An 18,527-nucleotide genomic window follows, 5' to 3' on the forward strand; every position below is an offset into this window, starting at 1 on the left:
GGACAATCGAGTCTGCTCCCACATTCCATCATGGCTGATTTATTATCTCTCTCAACACCCTTCTCCCCGTAACCTTTGACGCCATGACTAATCAAGAACTTAGCAACCTTCGCCTTAAATATACCCAATTTCTTGGCCACCACAGCCGTCTGTGGCAATGAATTCCACAGATTCACCACCTTCCGGCTGAAGAAATTCCTCCTCATCTTTGTTCTAAAGGAAAGTCCCTCTATTCTGAGGCTGTGTCCTCTGGTCTTAGACTCCCCCCACTATAGGAAACATCCTCTCCGCATCCACTCTATCTGTGAGACTCCCCCACTATAGGAAACATCCTCTCCACATCCACTCTATCTGTGTCCTCTGGTCCTAGACTCACCCGCTATAGGAAACATCCTCTCCACATCCACTCTATCTGTGTCCTCTGGTCCTAGACTCCCCCCACTATAGGAAACATCCTCTCCGCATCCACTCTATCTGTGTCCTCTGGTCCTAGACTCCCCCACTATAGGAAACTTCCTCTCCACATACACTCTATCTGTGTCCTCTGGTCCTAGACTCCCCCACTACAGGAAACATCCTCTCCACATCCACTCTATATGTGTCCTCTGGTCCTAGACTCCCCGCACTATAGGAAACATCCTCTCCGCATCCTCTCTATCTGTGTCCTCTGGTCCTAGACTCCCCCACTATAGGAAACATCCTCTCCGCATCCACTCTATCTGTGTCCTCTGGTCCTAGACTTCCCCACTATAGGAAACATCCTCTCCGCATCCACTCTATCTGTGTCCTCTGGTCCTAGTCTCCCCCACTATGGGAAACATCCTCTCCACATCCACTCTATCTGTGTCCTCTGGTCCTAGACTCCCCCACTATAGGAAACATCCTCTCCACATCCACTCTATCTGTGTCCTCTGGTCCTAGTCTCCCCCACTATGGGAAACATCCTCTCACATCCACTCTATCTGTGTCCTCTGGTCCGAGACACCCCCACGACAGGAAACATCCTCTCCACGTGCAATATTTGTTAGATTTCAATGAGATCACCCCCCTCGCCCCCATCGGGGATTAGGAATTTGCTGTGGTGTGTTGGTCGGGTATTACATGCAACAGAAAAGCGACATTCAACAATTGTAAAGAATTAAAAATAAATTTAAATGTTAAGATATAGAAATGGAACAGAATTTGCATAAATAGCTATGTACCAGCAAGGGTTTTTTTGTTAGCAGCATTATGGAAAATGGTTTAAAGTGTTCACAGTGCCAGGGGTAATAAAATATAATTACACAGAATTTATATCATGAACGCAATAGATTCTGCAGAGAAACACATAGAAAATTCTGGAGGAACTCAGCAGGTCAGGCAGCATCATTGGAGGGGAATAGACAGTCAACATTTCGGGCCGAGACCCTTTGCCAGGACCGGAAAGGGAGGGGGGGTAGTCAGAGTGAGAAGGTGGGGGGAGGGGAGGAGGAAGTAGACGGTGAGAGGTGAAACTGGGAGAGGGGAGTGATGTGAAGAGCTGGGGAGCTGATGGGGGAAAGAGATGAAGGGCTGGAGAAGGGGGGAGTCTGGTCGGAGAGGATAGACCATGGAAGAGAGCGAAGGGGGAAGTCAGGTAAGATAATAAGGCGAGAGAGGGGAACAGGAATGGAGAATGGCGAAGGAGATTGGGTGAGGGGGGTGTTTCAATTGCCAAGAGTTTGAGAAATCGCTGTTCATGCCACACCGAATCGTTGACGTTTTGCTCTTTTTTGTAGACGCTGCCTGAGCTCCTCCGGCATTCTGTGTGTGTGTGTTGCTCTGGATTTCCAGTGCCTGCAGAATTTCTCCCGTTAGACGTCCCGCAGATGCTGGGAATCCAGAGCAACACACACAAAATGCTGGAGGAACTCAGCAGAATCGGGTGTTTAATGTCGTGAAATTCGCTAACTTTGCGGCAGCAGTACAATGCAATACGTGATAATATAGGGGGAAAAACTGAATTACAGTGTGTGTATATATATATTTTTTTAAATGGTTAAATTAAGTAAGTAGTGCAAAAATAGAAGTAAAAAAGTAGTGAGGTCGTGTTCATGGGTTCAAAGTCCATTCAGAAATCTGATGGCGGAGGGGAAGAAGTGTTCCTGAATCATTGAGTGTGTGTCTTCAGGCTCCTGTACCTCCTCCCTGATGGCAGAGGGGAAGAAGCTGTTCCTGAATTGTTGAGTGTGTGTCTTCAGGCTCCTGTACCTCCTCCCTGATGGTAGCAGTGAGAGGAGGGAACGTCCTGGGAGATGATGATGATGGACGCTGCCTTCCTGAGGCACTGCTCCTTGACGATGTCTTGGATACTACGGAGGCTGGTGCCCGTGATGGAGATGACTAATTTTACAACTCTCTGCAGCTTCTTTCGATCCTGTGCAGTAGCTCCCTCCCCCCCCATACCAGACAGTGATGCAGCCAGTCAGAATGCTCTCCATGGTACATCTATAGAAGTCTTCGAGTGTTTTAGGTGACAAACCAAATCTCCTCAAACTCCTAATGAAGTATAGCCACTGTCTTGCCTCTCTATAACTCCATCAATATGTTGAGACCAGGTTAGGTCCTCAGAGATATTAAAACTCAGGAACCTGAAACTGCTCACTCTCTCCACTTCTGATCCCTCTATGAGGATTGGTATGTGTTCCTTCGTCTTGCCCTTCCTGAAGTCCACAATCAGCTCTTTCACCTTACTGACGTTGAGTGCCAGGTTGTTGCTGTGACACCACTCAACTAGCTGGTATATCTCGCTCCTGTACGCCCTCTCGTCACCATCTGAGATTCTGCCAACAGTGGTTGTATCGTCAGCAAATTTATGGATGGTATTTGAGCTGTGCCTAGCCACACAGTCATGGGTGTAGAGAGAGTAGAGCAGTGGGCAGCATCTATGGAGGCAGGAGTACGAATCCCTTGGTTAATGGTAGAGGTCCGTTTGGGAACCCCTGGATGGAGGGGGGAATAAACAGAGTTTATGTGCTCAATCCATTAAAAATGAACTGCACAGCTTTAGGTTGAAATCCAGATCAAAAAGGGGGCAAAAAGTCTGTCAGAATCGGGGCCTGTTTCTGACAGAGAGAGTCCTGACCAACTTCTCTTCCTGGGGAGGCTGAGTTTGTGTGATCAGTCGGGTCCTGAAAGACTTCACTGCCTTGGCGAACATTTTTGCCCGTTGTAGTTAGAGGTCGTGCTGCAGCCATGGTCGGGAGAAAAAACGGGGTGAGAGTTGTTTCCTTGTGCTGAGCGCTGGGATCTGGTCCAAGGGTCGCTAGAGAGAGGTGGGGTGAGAGGGAAACAGAGATAGAAAGAGGGAGAGAGTGGGAGAGGGAGAGAGATAGAAAGAGGAAGAGAGTGGGGGAGATGTAGCGAGGGAGATGGATCGGGATGGATGGAGGGAGAGGGAGAGTAGAGGAGAGAGATGGAGGGTGCAGAGAGACGGGTAAGAAGGAGAGGGACATAGAACGTTACGGCGTACAGGCCCTTCCAGCCGACAATGTTGTGCCAACCCTTTACCCTGCTCCGAAATCAATCTAAACCTTCTCTCCTACATAACCCTCTGTTCATGTGCCCCTCTCAATGTCCCCGGTGTATCTGCCTCCAGCAGGGCCCCTGGCCGGGCGCTCCGGGCTCCCGCCACCGGAGCGAGCAGCTGGGCAAGTGCTTTCTGCAGAGATCAGATGGATTTCACGTGTCTGGGGCTGCTCTCTGAGTTCAGTGAACACAAACAGGAGAGCAAGTACATCGTGTTGTCCAAAATAGCATGCTGCCGCCCTGCAGGCACCCAAAATACACATGGTTCTACTGTGAATGTAAATGTGAATCCTTTTTTTTAACACTTTCCGCTTCACTGGACTTTACACTAGAGCGAGAGAGTGAAGTTACATTTGATATTTTACACATTTTGTTTGATGGAAGCGTTAATGCTGCACGATGTAGCCATCTGCGGGTTCATTCCGTCTGGAACCCCTCTCCTGTATTTTCTAATGTCTTTCTGATCTGTGACGTCAACAAACAATAATTTTTGTATGTTGTTAAATGAAAATAAAAACTTTCCAAGAACGACGGCGTGTGCTTCTCTGGCCACTGATTTACACCCCCCGGTTCATTGTCACCCGACTGTACGTGTATACAACCAAACGAAACAACGTTCCCCCAGACCAGGGTGCGCCCACGCAACGTATATCTCACGGCACAGAAAACAAAATACCACCACAAATGAATCTGTAAAATATCAGTGGAAGTGTGTGTGTGGTGCAGCACAGGTAACCTAATCAAATCGAGTTTAATTATCACTCAAACCATACACAGATACGGCTGAGCAAGACAGCTTTCCTTGGGGGGGGGGGGGCCAAGGTACAAGGCATTAAAAATAGCAAGCAAATGTCCAGAAACAGCGAGTAACATAATTCAAAATAGAGGGCAAGGAAGTGTATTTACTTGAGAAAAAAAAACATATATATAGAGAGAGAGAGTCCAAGATCGTGAGCAACAAGGACTGACAATCAATGGTACGGTCTCCCAGCAGTATGCAGTCACTGTCCCAGTGACGAGACCCCAGTGGTGGTCGGGTATTCATTAGTCTCCCAGCCCGGGGGAAGGAGCTGTTTCCCAGTCTGACAGTCCTAGTCCTGATGGTCCTGTACCTCCTTCCCGACGGTTATGGGTCACGGGGATTGTGGAATGGGGTGGTGGGGACCCTCGACAGTCCTTCGGGATTCCACCGGTGTCTGTCGGAATGGAACTCCGTGCGGTCTGATCGGGAGGGTCACTGAGACTCACAGCGAGGTCAGCCTGACTAGAATCCCAAGGGGAATGGGGTCCAGCCTTGGCGGGATGTGCCTGTAAACCCAATCACTAAGACCGTAGGAGCAGAATGATGCTGTTCGGCCCATGGAGTCTGCTCCCCCATTCCATCATGGTGATTTAATTACCCCTCTCAACCCCATTCTACCTTCTCCCCGTAATCTTTGACACCCTGACTAATCAAGAACGTATCCAGCTCTGCTTTAAATACACCCAATGACTTGGCCACCACAACCGTATGTGGTAATAAATTTCACAGATTCACCACCCTCTTCATCTCTGTTTTAAATGGTCAACCCTCTGTTCTGAGGCTGTGTTCTCCGGTCCTAGACTCCCCCACTATAGGAAACATCCTCTCCACATCCACTCTATCTGTGTCCTCTGGTCCTAGACTCCCCCCGCTATAGGAAACATCCTCTCCACATCCACTCTACCTGTGTCCTCTGGTCCTAGACTCCCCCCGCAATAGGAAACATCCTCTCCGCATCTACTCTACCTGTGTCCTCTGGTCCTAGACTCCCCCCACTATAGGAAACAACCTCTCCACATCCACTCTATCTGTGTCCTCTGGTCCTAGACTCCCCCACTATAGGAAACATCCTCTCCACATCTACTCTACCTGTGTCCTCTGGTCCTAGACTCCCCCCGCTATAGGAAACAACCTCTCCATGTCTGCTTTATCTAGGCCTTTCAATATTCAAGAGGTTCCCACGAGATGCCTCCTCATTCTTCTAAACTCCAGCAAGTACAGGCCCAGAGCCGTCAAATGTTCCTCATATCCTACCCCTTTAATTCCCAGGATCTTTCTCATGAGCCTCCTCTGAACCCTCTCCAATGCCAGCTTAATCTTTCCTAGATATTGTGCCCAAAACCCAAAACTGCGAACAAACTTCACGTGAGGCCTCACCAACGCCTTATAAAGCCGTAAGTCCATAAGACAAAGGAGGGCTGACTCAATCTCCCATTTAGTCCCACTCCCCCACCTTCTCACCATAACCTTTTATGCCCTGGCTACTCAGATACCTATCAATCTCTGCCTTAAATACACCCAATGACTTGGCCTCCACTGCTGCCCGTGGAAACAAATTCCATAGATTCACCAACCTCTGGCTAAAAAAATTTCTTCGCATTTCTGTTCTGAATGGGCGCCTTTCAATCCTTAAGTCATGCCCTCTCGTACTAGACTCCCCCACCATGGGAAACAACTTTGCCACATCCACTCTGTCCATGCCTTTCAACATTCAAAATGTTTCTATGAGGTCTCCCTTCATTCTTCTAAACTCCAAGGAATACAGTCCAAGAGCGGACAAACGTTCCTCATATGTTAACCTTCTCATTTCCAGAATCATTCCAGTGAACCTTCCATGTACCCTCTCCAACGTCAGCACAACATTTCTTAAACAAGGAGCAAGCAATTGATGTCTTGTGCAGAGACCCCTTCATCTCTCTCTCTCTCTTCATAATGTTGCTCACATTCTTCACTGCTGTTTCCGTACCAGTTGTGTTTGGCCAGTCAGGGTTGTTAGCTCTGAGATGACCCCCTGAACCTGGAGGGACCGGTGGACTCTACCCCTTGACCCTGTTAGGCCCTTTGAGCCCTCTTCCTATTGTGCCAACATTTTAACCTACTCAATCTAACCCTTCAATCCGACATGACCTTCCGTTTCCCTCTCATCTATGTGCCTGTCTTAGAGTCTCTTCAATGTCCCTCATGTACCTGCAGCTATACAGAATTAAGACCATAAGACAAGGGAGCAGAAGTCAGCCATTCGGCCCATCGAGTCTGCTCCGCCATTTTATCCTGAGCTGATCCATTCTCCCATTTAGTCCCACTCCCCCGCCTTCTCACCATAACCTTTGATGCCCTGGCTACTCAGATACCTATCAATCTCTGCCTTAAATACACCCAATGACTTGGCCTCCACTGCCGCCCGTGGCAACAAATTCCACAGATTCACCACCCTCTGGCTAAAAAAATTTCTTTGCCTCTCTGTTACAACCTCAGCACTACAACCTTGCTTCTATAGTCTAGTCCTCTCCAAATGAAGACTAACGTTGCATTTGTCTTCCTCACCACCGACTCAACCTGCAAGTCAACCTTTAGGAAATCCTGTGTGAGTCCACTTCCGTTTCAGATTTTTGAACTTTCTGCCCTTTCAGAAAATAGTCGATGGTTTTATTCCTTCGACCAATGTGCGTGACCATACACTTCCCGGCACGGTTCTCCACCTCCCACCTCTTGGCCCATTACACCAACCTGCCTAAGTCCTTCTGCAGAAGTCGTCTACTTCCTCCACACTACCTGACCCTGCACCTATCATCCACAGACTTGGCACCAAAGCCATCAATTGCGTCATCCAAACCGCTAATCTATAGAACGCGAGAAGAATCAGTCCCCACACTGACACCAACACCACTCATCACCAGCACAACTCTACAAGCCTTGTCTCTTTTTACAAAAATACTTTTTTTTAACACAAATTCAAACCATTACATAGTCATAGTCATACTTTTTTGATCCTGGGGGAAATTGGTTTTCGTTAAAGTTGCACCATAAATAATTAAATAGTAATAAAACCATAAATAATTAAATAGCAATATGTAAATTATGCCAGGAAATAAGTCCAGGACCAGCCTATCGGCTCAGGGTGTCTGACCCTCCAAGGGAGGAGTTGTAAAGTTTGATGGCCACAGGCAGGAATGACTTCCTATGACGCTCTGTGTTGCATCTCGGAGGAATGAGTCTCTGGCTGAATGTACTCCTGTGCCCACCCAGTACATTATGTAGTGGATGGGAGACATTGACCAAGATGGCATGCAACTTAGACAGCATCCTCTTTTCAGACAGCACCGTCAGAGAGTCCAGTTCCATCCCCACAACATCACTGGCCTTACGAATGAGTTTGTTGATTCTGTTGGTGTCTGCTACCCTCAGCCTGCTGCCCCAGCACACAACAGCAAACATGATCGCACTGGCCACCACAGACTTGTAGAACATCCTCAGCATCGTCCGACAGGATATTCAGTCACAACACAACTAAAAACCAGAAAAAAATCAGGTGCTTCGGAGTCCACTTCAGGTGTCGTTTGTAAGGAGTTTGGGGGTTCTCCCCGTGAACCCCAATGGATGAACCGGACAGTCGCTGAGTGGTGTCGTTCCTTGGACCCGCAAGGGTCTGTTCCACACTGTATCTGTAAATTACTAAATAAAATATTCTGTAAAGATCAAATCTGAGTTGCTGGTGAGGAATGGGTTGTCATATGAGGAGCGTTTGATGGCTCCAGGCCTCCACTCACCGGAATTCAGAAGAGTGAAGGGAGGCCTCATTGAAACCTATTGAACATTGAAAAGCCTCGATAGGGTGGATGTGGAGAGGATGTTTCCTATAGTGGGGGAGTCTAGGACCAGAGGGCACAGATAGAGTGGATGTGGAGAGGATGTTTCCTGTAGTGGGGGAGTCTAGGACAAGAGGACACAGATAGAGTGGATGTGGAGAGGATGTTTCCTGTAGTGGGGGAGTCTAGGACCAGAGGACACAGATAGAGTGGATGTGGAGACGATGTTTCCTATAGTGGGGGAGTCTAGTACCAGAGGGCAAAGATAGAGTGGATGTGGAGAGGATGTTTCTTCTAGTGGGGGAGTCTAGGACCAGAGGACACAGATAGAGTGGATGTGGAGAGGATGTTTCCTGTAGAGGGGGAGTCTAGGACTAGAGGACACAGATAGAGTGGATGCGGTGAGGATGTTTCCTATAGTGGGGGAATCTAGGACCAGAGGACACAGATAGAGTGGATGTGGAGAGGATGTTTCCTGTAGTGGGGGAGTCTAGGACCAGAGGACACAGATAGAGTGGATGTGGAGAGGATGTTTCCTATAGTGGGGGGAGTCTAGGACCAGAGGACACAGATAGAGTGGATGTGGAGAGGATGTTTCCTATAGTGGGGGAGTCTAGGACCAGAGGACACAGGTAGAGTGGATGTGGAGAGGATGTTTCCTGCAGTGGGGGAGTCTAGGACCAGAGGACACAGATAGAGTGGATGTGGAGAGGATGTTTCCTGTAGTGGGGTAGTCTAGGACCAGAGGGTACCGATAGAGTGGATGCGGAGAGGATGTTTCCTATACTGGGGGAGTCTAGGACCAGAGGGTACAGATACAGTGGATGCGGAGAGTATGTTTCCTATAGTGGGGGAGTCTAGGACCAGAGGGCACAGATAGAGTGGATGTGGAGAGGATGTTTCCTACAATGGGGGAGTCTGGGACCAGAGGGCACAGATAGAGTGGATGTGGAGAGGATGTTTCCTGTAGTGGGGGAGTCTAGGACCAGAGGACACAGATAGAGTGGATGTGGAGAGGATGTTTCCTGTAGTGGGGGAGTCTAGGACCAGAGGACACAGATAGAGTGGATGTGGAGAGGATGTTTCCTGTAGTGGGGTAGTCTAGGACCAGAGGGTACCGATAGAGTGGATGCGGAGAGGATGTTTCCTATAGTGGGGGAGTCTAGGACCAGAGGGTACAGATACAGTGGATGCGGAGAGTATGTTTCCTATAGTGGGGGAGTCTAGGACCAGAGGACACAGATAGAGTGGATGTGGAGAGGATGTTTCCTACAGTGGGGGAGTCTGGGACCAGAGGACACAGATAGAGTGGATGTGGAGGGGATGTTTCCTATAGTGGGGGAGACTAGGACCACAGGACACAGATAGGGTGGATGTGGAGGGGATGTTTCCTATAGCGGGGGAGTCTAGGACCAGAGGACACAGATAGAGTGGATGTGGAGAGGATGTTTCCTGCAGTGGGGGAGTCTAGGACCAGAGGACACAGATAGAGTTGATGTGGAGAGGATGTTTCCTGTAGTGGGGGAGTCTAGGACCAGAGGGTACAGATAGAGTGGATGTGGAGAGGATGTTTCCTATCGTGGGGGAGTCTAGGACTAGAGGACACAGATAGAGTGGATGCGGAGAGTATGTTTCCAATAGTGGGGGAGTCTAGGACCGGAGGACACAGATAGACTGGATGTGGAGAGGATGTTTCCTGTAGTGGGGGAGTCTAGGACCAGAGGACACAGATAGAGTGGATGTGGAGAGGATGTTTCCTGTAGTGGGGGAGTCTAGGACCAGAGGAGACAGATAGAGTGGATGTGGAGAGGATGTTTCCTGTAGTGGGGGAGTCTAGGACCAGAGGACACAGATAGAGTGGATGTGGAGAGAATGTTTCCTGCAGTGGGGGAGTCTAGGACCAGAGGACACAGATAGAGTGGATGTGGAGAGGATGTTTCCTGTAGTGGGGGAGTCTAGGACCAGAGGGTACAGATAGAGTGGATGTGGAGAGGATGTTTCCTATAGTGGGGGAGTCTAGGACTAGAGGACACAGATAGAGTGGATGCGGAGAGGATGTTTCCTATAGTGGGGGAGTCAAGGACCAGAGGGCACAGATAGAGTAGATGTGGAGAGGATGTTTCCTGTAGTTGGGGAGTCTAGGACCAGAGGACACAGATAGAGTGGATGTGGAGAGGATGTTTCCTATAGTGGGGGGAGTCTAAGACCAGAGGACACAGATAGAGTGGATGTGGAGAGGATGTTTCCTATAGTGGGGGAGTCTAGGACCAGAGGACACAGATAGAGTGGATGTGGAGAGGATGTTTCCTGTAGTGGGGTAGTCCAGGACCAGAGGGTACCGATAGAGTGGATGCGGAGAGGATGTTTCCTATAGTGGGGGAGTCTAGGACCAGAGGGTACAGATACAGTGGATGCGGAGAGTATGTTTCCTATAGTGGGGGAGTCTAGGACCAGAGGACACAGATAGAGTGGATGTGGAGAGTATTTTTCCCACAGTGGGGGAGTCTGGGACCAGATGACACAGATAGAGTGGATGTGGAGAGGATGTTTCCTGTACTGGGGGAGTCTAGGACCAGAGGGTAGAGATAGAGTGGATGTGGAGAGGATGTTTCCTATAGTGGGGGAGTCAAGGACCAGAGAACACAGATAGAGTGGATGTGGAGTGGATGTTTCCTATAGTGGGGGAGTCCAGGACCAGAGGACACAGATAGGGTGGATGTGGAGGGAATGTTTCCTATAGCGGGGGAGTCTAGGACCAGAGGACACAGATAGAGTGGATGTGGAGAGGATGTTTCCTGTAGTGGGGGAGTCTAGGACCAGAGGACACAGATAGAGTGGATGTGGAGAGGATGTTTCCTGTAGTGGGGGAGTCTAGGACCAGAGGACACAGATAGAGTGGATGTGGAGAGGATGTTTCCTGTAGTGGGGGAGTCTAGGACCAGAGGACACAGATAGAGTGGATGTGGAGAGGATGTTTTCTATAGTGGGGGGAGTCTAGGACCAGAGGACACAGATAGAGTGGATGTGGAGAGGATGTTTCCTATAGTGGGGGAGTCTAGGACCAGAGGACACAGATAGAGTGGATGTGGAGAGGATGTTTCCTGCAGTGGGGGAGTCTAGGACCAGAGGACACAGATAGAGTGGATGTGGAGAGGATGTTTCCTGTAGTGGGGGAGTCTAGGACCAGAGGACACAGATAGAGTGGATGTGGAGAGGATGTTTCCTATAGTGGGGGAGTCCAGGACCAGAGGACACAGATAGGGTGGATGTGGAGGGGATGTTTCCTATAGTGGGGGAGACTAGGACCAGAGGGTAGAGATAGAGTGGATGTGGAGAGGATGTTTCCTATAGTGGGGGAGTCCAGGACCAGAGGACACAGATAGGGTGGATGTGGAAGGGATGTTTCCTATAGCGGGGGAGTCTAGGACTAGAGGACACAGATAGAGTGGATGTGGAGAGGATGTTTCCTGTAGTGGGGGAGTCTAGGACCAGAGGACAGAGATAGAGTGGATGTGGAGAGGATGTTTCCTGTAGTGGGGGAGTCTAGGACCAGAGGACACAGATAGAGTGGATGTGGAGAGGATGTTTCCTGTAGTAGGGGAGTCTAGGACCAGAGGACACAGATAGAGTGGATGTGGAGAGGATGTTTCCTATAGTGGGGGGAGTCTAGGACCAGAGGACACAGATAGAGTGGACGTGGAGAGGATGTTTCCTATAGTGGGGGAGTCTAGGACCAGAGGACACAGATAGAGTGGATGTGGAGAGGATGTTTCCTGCAGTGGGGGAGTCTAGCACCAGAGGACACAGATACAGTGGATGTGGAGAGGATGTTTCCTGTAGTGGGGGAGTCTAGGACCAGAGGGTACAGATAGAGTGGATGCGGAGAGGATGTTTCCTATACTGGGGGAGTCTAGGACCAGAGGACACAGTTAGAGTGGATGTGGAGGGGATGTTTCCTACAGTGGGGGAGTCTGGGACCAGAGGGCACAGATAGAGTGGATGTGGAGAGGATGTTTCCTGCAGTGGGGGAATCTAGGACCAGAGGGTACAGATAGAGTGGATGTGGAGAGGATGTTTCCTGCAGTGGGGGAGTCTAGGACCAGAGGACACAGATTAGAGTGGATGTGGAGAGGATGTTTCCTATAGTGGGGGAGTCTAGGACTAGAGGACACAGATAGAGTGGATGCGGAGAGGATGTTTCCAATAGTGGGGGAGTCTAGGACCGGAGGACACAGATAGACTGGATGCGGAGAGGATGTTTCCTGTAGTGGGGGAGTCTAGGACCAGAGGACACAGATAGAGTGGATGTGGAGAGGATGTTTCCTGTCGTGGGGGAGTCTAGGACCAGAGGACACAGATAGAGTGGATGTGGAGAGGATGTTTCCTGTAGTGGGGGAGTCTAGGACCAGAGGACACAGATAGAGTGGATGTGGAGAGGATGTTTCCTGCAGTGGGGGAGTCTAGGACCAGAGGACACAGATAGAGTGGATGTGGAGAGGATGTTTCCTGTAGTGGGGGAGTCTAGGACCAGAGGACACAGATAGAGTGGATGTGGAGACGATGTTTCCTATAGTGGGGGGAGTCTAAGACCAGAGGACACAGATAGAGTGGATGTGGAGAGGATGTTTCCTATAGTGGGGGAGTCTAGGACCAGAGGACACAGATAGAGTGGATGTGGAGAGGATGTTTCCTGTAGTGGGGTAGTCTAGGACCAGAGGGTACCGATAGAGTGGATGCGGAGAGGATGTTTCCTATAGTGGGGGAGTCCAGGACCAGAGGGTACAGATACAGTGGATGCGGAGAGTATTTTTCCTATAGTGGGGGAGTCTAGGACCAGAGGACACAGATAGAGTGGATGTGGAGAGTATGTTTCCTACAGGGGGGGAGTATGGGACCAGAGGACACAGATAGAATGCATGTGGAGAGGATGTTTCCTGTACTGGGGGAGTCTAGGACCAGAGGGTAGAGATAGAGTGGATGTGGAGAGGATGTTTCCTATAGTGGGGGAGTCAAGGACCAGAGGACACAGATAGAGTGGATGTGGAGAGGATGTTTCCTATAGTGGGGGAATCCAGGACCAGAGGACACAGATAGGGTGGATGTGGAGGGGATGTTTCCTATAGCGGGGGAGTCTAGGACCAGAGGACACAGATAGAGTGGATGTGGAGAGGATGTTCCCTGTAGTGGGGGAGTCTAGGACCAGAGGACACAGATAGAGTGGATGTGGAGAGGATGTTTCCTGTTGTGGGGGAGTCTAGGACCAGAGGATACAGATAGAGTGGATGTGGAGAGGATGTTTCCTGTAGTGGGGGAGTCTAGGACCAGAGGGTACAGATACAGTGGATGCGGAGAGTATGTTTCCTATAGTGGGGGAGTCTTGGACCAGAGGGCACAGATAGAGTGGATGTGGAGAGGATGTTTCCTACACTGGGGGAGTCTGGGACCAGAGGGCACAGATAGAGTGGATGTGGAGAGGATGTTTCCTGTAGTGGGGGAGTCTAGGACCAGAGGACACAGATAGAGTGGATGTGGAGAGGATGTTTCCTGTAGTGGGGGAGTCTAGGACCAGAGGACACAGATAGAGTGGATGTGGAGAGGATGTTTCCTGTAGTGGGGTAGTCTAGGACCAGAGGGTACCGATAGAGTGGATGCGGAGAGGATGTTTCCTATAGTGGGGGAGTCTAGGACCAGAGGGTACAGATACAGTGGATGCGGAGAGTATGTTTCCTATAGTGGGGGAGTCTAGGACCAGAGGACACAGATAGAGTGGATGTGGAGAGGATGTTTCCAATAGTGGGGGAGTCCAGGACCAGAGGACACAGATAAGTTGGATGTGGAGGGGATGTTTCCTATACTGGGGGAGACTAGGACCACAGGACACAGATAGGGTGGATGTGGAGGGGATGTTTCCTATAGCGGGGGAGTCTAGGACCAGAGGACACAGATAGAGTGGATGTGGAGAGGATGTTTCCTGCAGTGGGGGAGTCTAAGACCAGAGGACACAGATAGAGTTGATCTGGAGAGGATGTTTCCTGTAGTGGGGGAGTCTGGGACCAGAGGGTACAGATAGAGTGGATGTGGAGAGGATGTTTCCTATCGTGGGGGAGTCTAGGACTAGAGGACACAGATAGAGTGGATGCGGAGAGGATGTTTCCAATAGTGGGGGAGTCTAGGACCGGAGGACACAGATAGACTGGATGTGGAGAGGATGTTTCCTGTAGTGGGGGAGTCTAGGACCAGAGGACACAGATAGAGTGGATGTGGAGAGGATGTTTCCTGTAGTGGGGGAGTCTAGGACCAGAGGACACAGATAGAGTGGATGTGGAGAGGATGTTTCCTGTAGGGGGGAGTCTAGGACCAGAGGGTACAGATAGAGTGGATGTGGAGAGGATGTTTCCTATAGTGGGGGAGTCTAGGACTAGAGGACACAGATAGAGTGGATGCGGAGAGGATGTTTCCTATAGTGGGGGAGTCTAGGACCAGAGGGCACAGATAGAGTAGATGTGGAGAGGATGTTTCCTGTAGTGGGGGAGTCTAGGACCAGAGGACACAGATAGAGTGGATGTGGAGAGGATGTTTCCTATAGTGGGGGGAGTCTAAGACCAGAGGACACAGATAGAGTGGATGTGGAGAGGATGTTTCCTATAGTGGGGGAGTCTAGGACCAGAGGACACAGATAGAGTGGATGTGGAGAGGATGTTTCCTGTAGTGGGGTAGTCCAGGACCAGAGGGTACCGATAGAGTGGATGCGGAGAGGATGTTTCCTATAGTGGGGGAGTCTAGGACCAGAGGGTACAGATACAGTGGATGCGGAGAGTATGTTTCCTATAGTGGGGGAGTCTAGGACCAGAGGACACAGATAGAGTGGATGTGGAGAGTATTTTTCCCACAGTGGGGGAGTCTGGGACCAGAGGACACAGATAGAGTGGATGTGGAGAGGATGTTTCCTGTACTGGGGGAGTCTAGGACCAGAGGGTAGAGATAGAGTGGATGTGGAGAGGATGTTTCCTATAGTGGGGGAGTCCAGGACCACAGGACACAGATAGGGTGGATGTGGAGGGGATGTTTCCTATAGCGGGGGAGTCTAGGACCAGAGGACACAGATAGAGTGGATGTGGAGAGGATGTTTCCTGCAGTGGGGGAGTCTAGGACCAGAGGACACAGATAGAGTTGATGTGGAGAGGCTGTTTCCTGTAGTGGGGGAGTCTAGGACCAGAGGGTACAGATAGAGTGGATGTGGAGAGGATGTTTCCTATCGTGGGGGAGTCTGGGACTAGAGGACACAGATAGAGTGGATGCGGAGAGTATGTTTCCAATAGTGGGGGAGTCTAGGACCGGAGGACACAGATAGACTGGATGTGGAGAGGATGTTTCCTGTAGTGGGGGAGTCTAGGACCAGAGGACACAGATAGAGTGGATGTGGAGAGGATGTTTCCTGTAGTGGGGGAGTCTAGGACCAGAGGAGACAGATAGAGTGGATGTGGAGAGGATGTTTCCTGTAGTGGGGGAGTCTAGGACCAGAGGACACAGATAGAGTGGATGTGGAGAGAATGTTTCCTGCAGTGGGGGAGTCTAGGACCAGAGGACACAGATAGAGTGGATGTGGAGAGGATGTTTCCTGTAGTGGGAGAGTCTAGGACCAGAGGGTACAGATAGAGTGGATGTGGAGAGGATGTTTCCTATAGTGGGGGAGTCTAGGACTAGAGGACACAGATAGAGTGGATGCGGAGAGGATGTTTCCTATAGTGGGGGAGTCAAGGACCAGAGGGCACAGATAGAGTAGATGTGGAGAGGATGTTTCCTGTAGTGGGGGAGTCTAGGACCAGAGGACACAGATAGAGTGGATGTGGAGAGGATGTTTCCTATAGTGGGGGGAGTCTAAGACCAGAGGACACAGATAGAGTGGATGTGGAGAGGATGTTTCCTATAGTGGGGGAGTCTAGGACCAGAGGACACAGATAGAGTGGATGTGGAGAGGATGTTTCCTGTAGTGGGGTAGTCCAGGACCAGAGGGTACCGATAGAGTGGATGCGGAGAGGATGTTTCCTATAGTGGGGGAGTCAAGGACCAGAGGGTACAGATACAGTGGATGCGGAGAGTATGTTTCCTATAGTGGGGGAGTCTAGGACCAGAGGACACAGATAGAGTGGATGTGGAGAGTATTTTTCCCACAGTGGGGGAGTCTGGGACCAGATGACACAGATAGAGTGGATGTGGAGAGGATGTTTCCTGTACTGGGGGAGTCTAGGACCAGAGGGTAGAGATAGAGTGGATGTGGAGAGGATGTTTCCTATAGTGGGGGAGTCAAGGACCAGAGGACACAGATAGAGTAGATGTGGAGTGGATGTTTCCTATAGTGGGGGAGTCCAGGACCAGAGGACAGAGATAGAGTGGATGTGGAGAGGATGTTTCCTGTAGTGGGGGAGTCTAGGACCAGAGGACACAGATAGAGTGGATGTGGAGAGGATGTTTCCTGTAGTGGGGGAGTCTAGGACCAGAGGACACAGATAGAGTGGATGTGGAGAGGATGTTTCCTGTAGTGGGGGAGTCTAGGACCAGAGGACACAGATAGAGTGGATGTGGAGAGGATGTTTCCTATAGTGGGGGGAGTCTAGGACCAGAGGACACAGATAGAGTGGATGTGGAGAGGATGTTTTCTATAGTGGGGGAGTCTAGGACCAGAGGACACAGATAGAGTGGATGTGGAGAGGATGTTCCCTGCAGTGGGGGAGTCTAGGACCAGAGGACACAGATAGAGTGGATGTGGAGAGGATGTTTCCTGTAGTGGGGGAGTCTAGGACCAGAGGACACAGATAGAGTGGATGTGGAGAGGATGTTTCCTGTAGTGGGGGAGTCTAGGACCAGAGGACACAGATAGAGTGGATGTGGAGAGGATGTTTCCTGTAGTGGGGGAGTCTAGGACCAGAGGACACAGATAGAGTGGATGTGGAGAGGATGTTTCCTATAGTGGGGGGAGTCTAGGACCAGAGGACACAGATAGAGTGGATGTGGAGAGGATGTTTTCTATAGTGGGGGAGTCTAGGACCAGAGGACACAGATAGAGTGGATGTGGAGAGGATGTTTCCTGCAGTGGGGGAGTCTAGGACCAGAGGACACAGATAGAGTGGATGTGGAGAGGATGTTTCCTGTAGTGGGGGAGTCTAGGACCAGAGGGTACAGATAGAGTGGATGCGGAGAGGATGTTTCCTATAGTGGGGGAGTCTAGGACCAGAGGACACAGATAGAGTGGATGCGGAGAGGATGTTTCCTATAGTGGGGGAGTCCAGGACCAGAGGACACAGATAGGGTGGATGTGGAGGGGATGTTTCCTATAGTGGGGGCGACTAGGACCAGAGGGTAGAGATAGAGTGGATGTGGAGAGGATGTTTCCTATAGTGGGGGAGTCCAGGACCAGAGGACACAGATAGGGTGGATGTGGAAGGGATGTTTCCTATAGCGGGGGAGTCTAGGACTAGAGGACACAGATAGAGTGGATGTGGAGAGGATGTTTCCTGTAGTGGGGGAGTCTAGGACCAGAGGACAGAGATAGAGTGGATGTGGAGAGGATGTATCCTGTAGTGGGGGAGTCTAGGACCAGAGGACACAGATAGAGTGGATGTGGAGAGGATGTTTCCTGTAGTAGGGGAGTCTAGGACCAGAGGACACAGATAGAGTGGATGTGGAGAGGATGTTTCCTATAGTGGGGGGAGTCTAGGACCAGAGTACACAGATAGAGTGGACGTGGAGAGGATGTTTCCTATAGTGGGGGAGTCTAGGACCAGAGGACACAGATAGAGTGGATGTGGAGAGGATGTTTCCTGCAGTGGGGGAGTCTAGCACCAGAGGACACAGATACAGTGGATGTGGATAGGATGTTTCCTGTAGTGGGGGAGCTAGGACCAGAGGGTACAGATAGAGTGGATGCGGAGAGGATGTTTCCTATACTGGGGGAGTCTAGGACCAGAGGACACAGTTAGAGTGGATGTGGAGGGGATGTTTCCTACAGTGGGGGAGTCTGGGACCAGAGGGCACAGATAGAGTGGATGTGGAGAGGATGTTTCCTGCAGTGGGGGAGTCTAGGACCAGAGGGTACAGATAGAGTGGATGTGGAGAGGATGTTTCCTATCGTGGGGGAGTCTAGGACTAGAGGACACAGATAGAGTGGATGCGGAGAGGATGTTTCCTGCAGTGGGGGAGTCTAGGACCGGAGGACACAGATAGACTGGATGCGGAGAGGATGTTTCCTGTAGTGGGGGAGTCTAGGACCAGAGGACACAGATAGAGTGGATGTGGAGAGGATGTTTCCTGTCGTGGGGGAGTCTAGGACCAGAGGACACAGATAGAGTGGATGTGGAGAGGATGTTTCCTGTAGT

This window comes from Mobula birostris, chromosome X (assembly GCF_030028105.1).
Source record: "Mobula birostris isolate sMobBir1 chromosome X, sMobBir1.hap1, whole genome shotgun sequence".
Classification (NCBI taxonomy): domain Eukaryota; kingdom Metazoa; phylum Chordata; class Chondrichthyes; order Myliobatiformes; family Myliobatidae; genus Mobula; species Mobula birostris.